This window comes from Bolinopsis microptera, chromosome 7, assembly GCF_026151205.1.
Source record: "Bolinopsis microptera isolate Bmic1 chromosome 7, MBARI_Bmic_1.0, whole genome shotgun sequence".
Taxonomy (NCBI): domain Eukaryota; kingdom Metazoa; phylum Ctenophora; class Tentaculata; order Lobata; family Bolinopsidae; genus Bolinopsis; species Bolinopsis microptera.
Window position 1 is genome coordinate 12,020,319 of NC_087078.1, and position 8,944 is coordinate 12,029,262.

The following is an 8,944-nucleotide window of genomic DNA, read 5'->3' on the forward strand; positions in this document are numbered from 1 at the left end:
AAGAATTAATAAACCTACATGGCTGTGACATTTTTAACAGGCAATCATAAGTTGTAAGTCAGTTACTCAGACCGTTGAAGCGGTAGGTTGGGAAATCAGTTTTCACAATGGCAACCAAAACTACAACGTTTGCAATAAGTTACATTCTTTAACTGGTATCCACAGGCTGAATAGCATAAAAACGATGATTCGTCAAAATTTAGTGCAACAAATAGATGAACTAATAAGACTAGCTAGCATTTTTTAAATTTTTGATAGCACATAAAAGATCACTAATTGAACAATAATTAGACCTGAACTGAAATCCAACATTGTTTATATAGTAAAGTATGTGGTGCGTATTGAAGGACACCATTAAAAACAGCCACTCTTCCATCCTTATTGCAATGTATAATGCACAGTGACCCTATATAAAATGAAACCGTCAAAAATATAGCACATGTTCCCCTTCTAAAATATTGACTGAACCACTTGAAAATTACAATAGGCCTTATGGCTCTAAATTTAATTCTAGACTCCCAATATTCACACAGTTCTTTCTTGCCCCTCTGTCTTCCCGAAGAGAAATCACTGTTTTTCTAATGATTTCAAATTGAAGACGCTTCCTGAAATATCCCACCGCATTTGAATTTACCTGGGGACCCCAGGCTATTATGTTCATAGAATAGAGATTCGGCGGAATGACAGGTTAGGCGCCACCCAGTAACATCTGAATATATTTGACCTGAGTGATATTCCATCTTACTGGCTGCTGCTTCTTCACCATTTTTCTTTCGAACAATATACAGATAATTTCAACAATGGTAAGTGTCTAACTATATGCTATAAGATGATCTAGGTAAACTATAGGTAAAAATATAATATTAATCATAAGCTAAAATGTACTAATCTTTGTAATCTAAATGGGGAAAAGAAGAAACATTGTCGGTCAGTCGAGAAAATTGTCAGTCAGGCTATAAGACACCCTGGAAAATGAATAAACTGTAGGAAAGAAAAATTTTTTAGGAAAAGAAAAAATTTTTATTTACCACAAAACAATCAATACATAATGTTATATTCATAAGAGTATTATACCCAACAATGACCGGCGAACTGATAGCTACTTCAGAAGCAATGAAACTACGATCTTCTAAATAAAATGAGTCATAGTACTTTCAGCCGGAGCCATCATAAGTGACATAAATCTAAAAGATAGTATGGTTAGTTTCTAAATATAAACTCAAACTCTGAAAAGGAAACTGCTGTGATAAATGAAACATCAATAAATGGACCAAGTATATTTAAAAATAATTTATGGAGAGCCCCTCGGACAAAATGAAAATTAATTATGCAGTAAAGGAATCTTGAAAGGGTTTGTACTATTCATTCCTGAGGGGCGAAGGGACTTTAAGGCATGTATATATCGGTGCTCCTTTACATCTAAACTACTAGGACTTGAATTTTCTAGAATACACACTGAAACACTATTGTTAAAATTTTCCTTCTGAGACAATCCATGCTCTATATGGAGGTGGAGTCCTACACAGTTTGAGTCATCATCCGTGTCAACCTTTTGCCCACTGATGATCTTGTAGAATGCTCTTCTGTGTTCGCCAAACCTTACCCGTAGCATTCTGGTGGATTTGCCCACGTATGGTTTCTCACACAGTTTACATCTGATCAAATATATAAATAAATTCAAATTTCAATTTCAAACACATATATAGTACGCTGCGCACACAGCCACAATTTTCAATTGTTCAGAAATTCGTAGGTCAGCTGTAGGCGCCGCGCACAGGATCTATTTAATTGTTATCTTACAATTACATGTCGCATTTCTTAATTACTAGAGCCAAAATTTCAGAAGCAAAATAATTTAAAACATATTTCTGTCGTTCACGCAGTACAGGCCGTGAGCACTGCGATCTAATTAATAGATCGAATAATAATAATGGAGAAATTCCAAAAACCGCGCGCCCGTTATTTGTGATTAAATTGAGTGCGCGCCTCTGTGAACAGCAGTACCGCTCAAGCATGAAGTACTAAGCGGTACGCAGTTCTGCGTGAGGCGTAGACATTTGTAGCACACGTTTCATTCAACTAATCAATTATGTGACATGTAATTATATTAAAGCAAAAAGAATATTAATTTTAGTAATAATTGACGTAAACATATGTGTTTAAATAACATTTATAATCTAGCGAGTTACCAATAATACAATACTATTTGTTTGTATTATTGATTATATATACATGTGTTTACACTAGCCTATATTATGATGGAGATATACATTATATAATTGCTCCAATATTCAACACCGCTAAACAACAAATACCTACTCGCCCATCGATGAAGCAGTCGCCAAAACAAAGCTCAAAGTTAATATACCTTCGTACTTCGTTTTGGAAACTGTAGAATGCCAGTAAATAATTAGTGTTTCAATCGTGTATTCGATGGGCAAGCACTCGCCACTCGAGGCCGAGACAAACGGCACCGGCTCCGCCCCGCAACCATGAAGTAATGTAAGCAGTAAGGCGGGGCGGTGGTGTGCGCCGTTTATACGGCCCACAGCACGAGACATTTTGAGCTCCAAGACTTAAGACTATAAAAGTCCCGAGTTAAACGTAGCGACTTACCATCGTCAGCCGTCAAAAATTTAGAATTTGTATGTTATAAACTCTACATCTGATATCAGTATAACATGTAATTAAGTTTGTTATTGGCTAAATTTTAAACTCGATTAAGCGATGCAGACGGATGAACTAGGCTCCTCCTCCGTCAAAAACACAATGAGAGGGGATTGTGGAAGGACACGAACACTATTCGTTAACTCGTACCCCGGGTACCCCCTAGAACTATGTCCCATCAGAGAGAGCCCATCACCCGTCAGATCGAAAACAGTGTTTTAATTTTGATATATGCTGTACCAATTACAATAAATGGTAAGTCAAGGCTGACGTTGGTAGCAAAATATAAAGTGACACGTTACAACAAAATAACCACTACACACTACACACTATAACTATTGTACACAGTACACAGTATAACTAAAATACAAAATATAAACAAGTTACAAGAGACAAAAGAGTTTACAGAAGAGTTTTACATCGGCTCAGCACCGCCAGGACATTGGCTATACACGTGGGTCAATTAGTTTGATATTTATACCAATACAATAAATTCAATGTTATACTTTTACTTTACTTACTACTACTACTATTACTTTTACTTTACTTACTACTTTTAAAAATTACTTACTACTTATAAAAATTGCGCACGAGGGCGCAGCTGTATCGTGGCTTTCGCCACAATAAGTAGTATTATGGCTTTCACCACGATATTATTCACCTTACTGAGGCAGTCAACCAACGCGCGGCTTTATTTTTATGATATGATATGTTTTGATTGTTTTAAAATTGTTTTCCTACTACGTTTAGTGAAACGATTTAGCAAAACAACAATGAGGGTCACGACGTTATATATAGGCAACTGGTTCCTTTTGCCAGCCGTTTTTAGTCCATGTACTGTCCCATTTCTGGTCTCAGAACGTGCGCAACTAAAATTTTCTTATGCCAACGTGGAATTATTCGCAATTTGTATCACGTCGTGACCCCCTGTCATTGCAATCGTAAGCGGCAGGGCTACAACGTGAAACAAAACATTATGAAAATGAAATGAAATGAAATGAAATGAATTAATATTGAAATATAATGAAATATAAATGAAAAATAATGAAATATTTAAAATTACTTTTACTTCTGCTTTGGAAATTTTATTGATTTTTAAATTCATAAGTTTAGGCTTAGCACCGTCATTTATTATTATAATATAATATAATAAGTGACTAGCCCCGCGCTGATAGAAATTTATGATTGAGATAAATTAAATTTTCGAGTAGTATATAGTAAAAAGCGTATTTACATAGCATGCATGCCTAATTTTTTTGAGTTTATTATCGGATGTTTAAGTTTAACTTTGTTTATTATGATAATATTATTTAAAAAATACGACAATATAATCAAAGGCACGATGTTGGATACCTGAGTTCTATATCTTTCGATAGAAAATCCATTTATGTATTTGCTTAGCTTCCATCTCTGATCCTGGTTTACCTGGGGACACAGGCTATTATGTTCATAAACAGAATAAAGATTCGGCGGAATGACAGGCTGAGCGCCGCTCAGTAAATCCTGGTACTTGAGATTCCAGTTGTGTGTTTACAACCTACCAGGACGCGCGCCGAGTTGGACTCATCGACGGTCCTGTATATATGGAACAGATATTTTACGAGTATCACCCGTTAAGTGTCATTAAGATTCCAGGTGTGATTTTAAACAATGTTTTAAGGCCCAATACTCAGCTCACTCAGTTGATGGTAGAACTGTGGGTCTGGCAATAAAATTTAAATTTTGTTTTACTTAAATGTTGTTTTGCTTTAAAAGTTTTTAAAACCAGGGTTAAAATTGTTGTATCACGTTGTGACCCCTACGGTCGTTTCACTATGGTGGTGTTACGAAGTAGCGCGCGCCGGGCCAGACCATTAACGTCGTCCTGACAGTACAGGGGGAGCCGCGCACTTCGTGCGCGGCGGGTCATACAACGTATTACTGGGCCGCGCTCAGCCTGTCATTCCGCCAAATGTTTATGAACATAATAGCCTGGGGTCCCCAGGTAAACAACGTATGACAATAAATTGTAGGTTTACAACCTACCAGGACGCGCGCCGAGTTGGAACAAAGTATGAAACAAATACTTTACGAGTATCACCCGTTAAGGTTAAAATAAATCCTTTTTATAATTTAAATATATAAAATTTAATTTGTCAAATATAGTATAGCAACGTCGCATGCAGAACAACAAGCTAAAAAAGGATTTGTATCGTTAGTTAGCGGATATTAATCGTGTTTGTCCTTAACGAGTGATATTGGAGGACTTTGCCGCTTCGACGCGCCGCGCGAACTAGTCTTCTTGCTTGTCAACCCATCGTTAACGGGTGATACTCGTAAAATATTTACTGGGCCGCGCTCAGCCTGTCATTCCGCCAAATCTTTATGTTATTTAATGAACATAATAGCCTGGGGTCCTCAGGTAATAAAATATCTGTTCCATATATCGTCGACGAGTCCAACTCGGCGCACGTCTTGGCATAGTAGGTTGTAAACCTACAAAACCCATCGTCGATCGTTGCTCTGCTTCGCAGAACAACGATCTCGATGGGTTGACATCGTCAATCAACGGGTGATACTGGTACAATATTTGTTTCAGAATGCAAAATGTCGACTAGTCTGCAACTCGGCGCGCGTTTTGAATTGTAGGTTATACACTTACAAGTTTGTCCCTATATGCGCTCTTTGGATCCTGCATTATGCATAATTATATTGCGCACGTATACGATCGAGGCACGAGGGAATGTGGAAGCAATCGAGCAAGCGCGACTAACAAAAGCTTGTCATACGTTGTATGACCCGCCGCGCACGAGTGCGCGGCTCCCCCTGTATCGTCGAAACTCTACTATTGTGAAGCGACCGTGGGGGTTGATCATTGTTAATGATCTGGCCCGGCTTCGTAGCTCTTGCCATCGGGCCAACATTTCGAGAAGAAAGCGGCGCGCTACTTCGAAGAAATTTAGACGAGTAACATCCGTCAACCGTGGGGGTCACCACGTGATACAAACAAAAGCTTAGAGCTGAGCAACAGCTAAAATAACATTGTTAGTCAATGCAACAATTGTCGGATGATACTTGTTTAAATGTTTTCAACGTCGCGCGCCTGTCGCAACACTTTCTTGTCTGCGTAGGTATATGTGATATGCAGAGCAAGTTATCAATCAACTGTTATGTCATGTCAGCACATAATTTACATTATAGTTGAAGGGGTTGTAGTATATTATGCATTATTTGCTCTATCCAAAGCCCTTGCACTTGCAGTGCATGACGCGCGCCCACTTCCCGGCGGTAAAAAGGTTTTTTCGACATACGTTGCATACCACTTTTCGCGCGATACGCAACAAGTATCAATGTTTTGTTTACTTGTAAAACAAGCGCGCCCGTAGCGGCGCGAAAGCACATGGTTAGGTAAAATGCATCACATCAAATAATATTTTTGTGGGCCTTCGTTAGATTGATTTGATGCACCATTAGGCCGGCAATAGGTCGAACCAAGCTACGAGGGATTGAAATTGTCCGCGGCCGCGTCAATCCATTAATGAATGATTACTACTACTACGTACTACTACTACATACTATTTCGGAACTACTAAGTCCGATCTACGCCAGCCCTCCATATATTTTTGTCCCACATCAGGGTTTGCAGATCCTCTTTAGAGTTTGTCCCAACTTCCTTCAGTAACATGGACAAATAGCTTTATATTGGTCGACCTTGTTGTGCTCTACCATGCATAGGTTCCCATGAGACTAAATCACTGGCAAGTAGCTCATATCTACTCATATCTATCAGGATGTCTGATGCAGTGTCCCGCCATTTTTAGTCTCCTGCTTCGTAACTTGTTTGACAGTCTTGGTAGACTACCATACAAAGCATTTTTGTGTATGTCCCGTCATCTTGAGCCTTTGTCAGTGTCCAGGTTCCTGATCTGTAGAGTATAGAGTAGTACTAACTCACAAGCCGCAATGAACAATCTAATCTTTATACTCTTTGAGAGTTTGTATTTCCAGATATCCTTCAGTCTATGTAGGGCACCCCATGCTTTTCCCTCTATAACCCTTATCTGTGCTCTCAATCCAGGAGCCGAAGTAGATGAAATCATCCACATTTTCTATGGCTTTCCCAGACCGACTTTGGAGGTTGCTAGATTTAAATTTAAATTTGTTTTCCTAAAATTTGTTTTCCTAGATGGATCCTCCATATTCAATGTCATAACCTTGGTCTTGCCTTTGTTTATGTGAAGCCCCACGCTCGCTGCCGCTGATCGTTAGCCTTGTCCATGTCCTCAGATATAAGTGCTATATCATCTGCAAAGTTTACATCGGTGATGATCTTGGGCCCCACTCTTCTGCTTTTTCTACGTTCGAGAGTGAGTCCAAGTTGCTCCGCATCATTACCTATGGCTTGCCTCATACAGTAGTCGATGACTATTGCTAAAAGGTAGGGTGCTAAGGTATCACCCTGTAACACACCTGCTAAGTGCTAGTATCTCGAACAATTCCGTTTCTCCGTCTGGAGTTAGGACTTTGGCCATTGTCTTCTCATACATGAGCCGTATAAGCTCTACGATTTTGACTGGAATGCTGTAAGCTTCTAGAATCTTGAGCATTTTCCCACAATGTACACTGTCAAAAGCCTTCTTAAAGTCTATAAATATCAGATCAGCTGGCAGTTTCCGACTCTTGACACCCTCTATTAGATGCCTCAGTACCAACTACCAATATCTGCTGGGTCAACTGAATCTGTTCTGGTTTCTGCGCAGAATTGTCTCGATTTCTGGTTTCAACCAGTTCAGGAATGACACGATTTTAAGGTGTGTGTCCAAGGTAAATACCCAGAGGCACATATAAGGTGCGGTAAAAAAATCGAAATTATGCGGTACCGCACCCGACTATAAAAGTTAAATGTGCGGTAAGGTGCGGTAAATTTTTACCAATTATGCGGCAAATGTGCGGCGATTTTTTCGAAATTTGTGCGGGAATTGTGCGGTTTTCTTTTGCATTTTCTCAAGGACTTTGGAAATTCTAAACGTATAACCGCCGCTCTTATCAAAAATAGGTCTGTTTATGTGTTACTGAGGGTGTAGTTTTTTACTAAGACCATGATTGAACCTAATATTGAGATTCAGTTATCTGAGAACAGTGACTTGATCTGGTAGAGATCAGGAAACAGTTATTTGAAGACGCCTCTTGATAGAGTTGATCAGATCCCATGCAGGTATCTTCTGTTTCTTGTGTGGTGAGCTTGATGATGGTTCACTGTCTGTAGCTGTTCGTTTCTTTAGGAAACGGTCCATGACGTTGTGATGTGATATAGAGTAATCAGATGATGTGGTGAAGTTACGAATGATAACTGATACACTATAATCGCAGTACGGTAACGACGAGGGTTCCATAACGGCCTGGATCACGGTCCCGAAAGGGCCTGGGTCACGGTCCCGAAAGGGCCTGGGTAACGGTCCCGAAAGGGCCTGGGTCACGGTCCCGAAAAGGCCTGGGTCACGTGGTAACCAGGTCACGTGGCCTAGGCATGAGTTCCAAAAGGGCCTGGGTCACGGTCCCAAAAGGGCCTGGGTCAGGGTCCCGAAAGGGCCTGGGTCAGGGTCCCGAAAGGGCCTGGGTCAGGGTCCCGAAAGGGCCTGGGTCAGGGTCCCGAAAGGGCCTGGGTCAGGGTCCCGAAAGGGCCTGGGTCAGGGTCCCGAAAGGGCCTGGGTCAGGGTCCCGAAAGGGCCTGGGTCACGTGGTAACTGGGTCACGTGGCCTAGGTATGAGTTCCAAAAGGGCCTGGGTCACGGTCCCGAAAGGGCCTGGGTCAGGGTCCCGAAAGGGCCTGGGTCAGGGTCCCGAAAGGGCCTGGGTCAGGGTCCCGAAAGGGCCTGAGTCACGGTCATAAAAGAGCCCGACTTTTAAAATATTTTGGTTTTTACACTCGAAAATCTTAAAGCGAAAATTTCAAAATTATCCGAAATAACGCGGAAAATTCTAGATTATGCAGAAATATGCAGAAAATTACAAAATGTGCGGAAATGTGCGGAAAACAATAAATTATGCGGAAATGTGCGGAAAACGGTAAATTGTGCGATCCCGCACCCATCGCACCTAATATGTGCCTCTGTAAATACCCCACATACCATGTGTTGAGTCTATGGCAGTGCCTGGCCAATAGGCAGGTCACAAATTGTTTTACCAGACTTTTTAAAACAATAAATGGGGTGATAAGCATTATGTTTCGTTGTTATAAATTTGTTGATTCTGTAAAATGTGCTAAAATTAAATTTTTTTTTGTTAAGCATGGGCTGTT

General features: G+C 40.3%; 1 protein-coding gene across 3 annotated transcripts in view; it reads right to left on the minus strand.

Annotated features, from left to right (window-relative positions):
- The window catches only part of LOC134819026 (uncharacterized), a 104,790-nt gene that overhangs the window by 38,250 nt on the left and 57,596 nt on the right, over positions 1-8,944 (minus strand). The window lies entirely within an intron of this gene.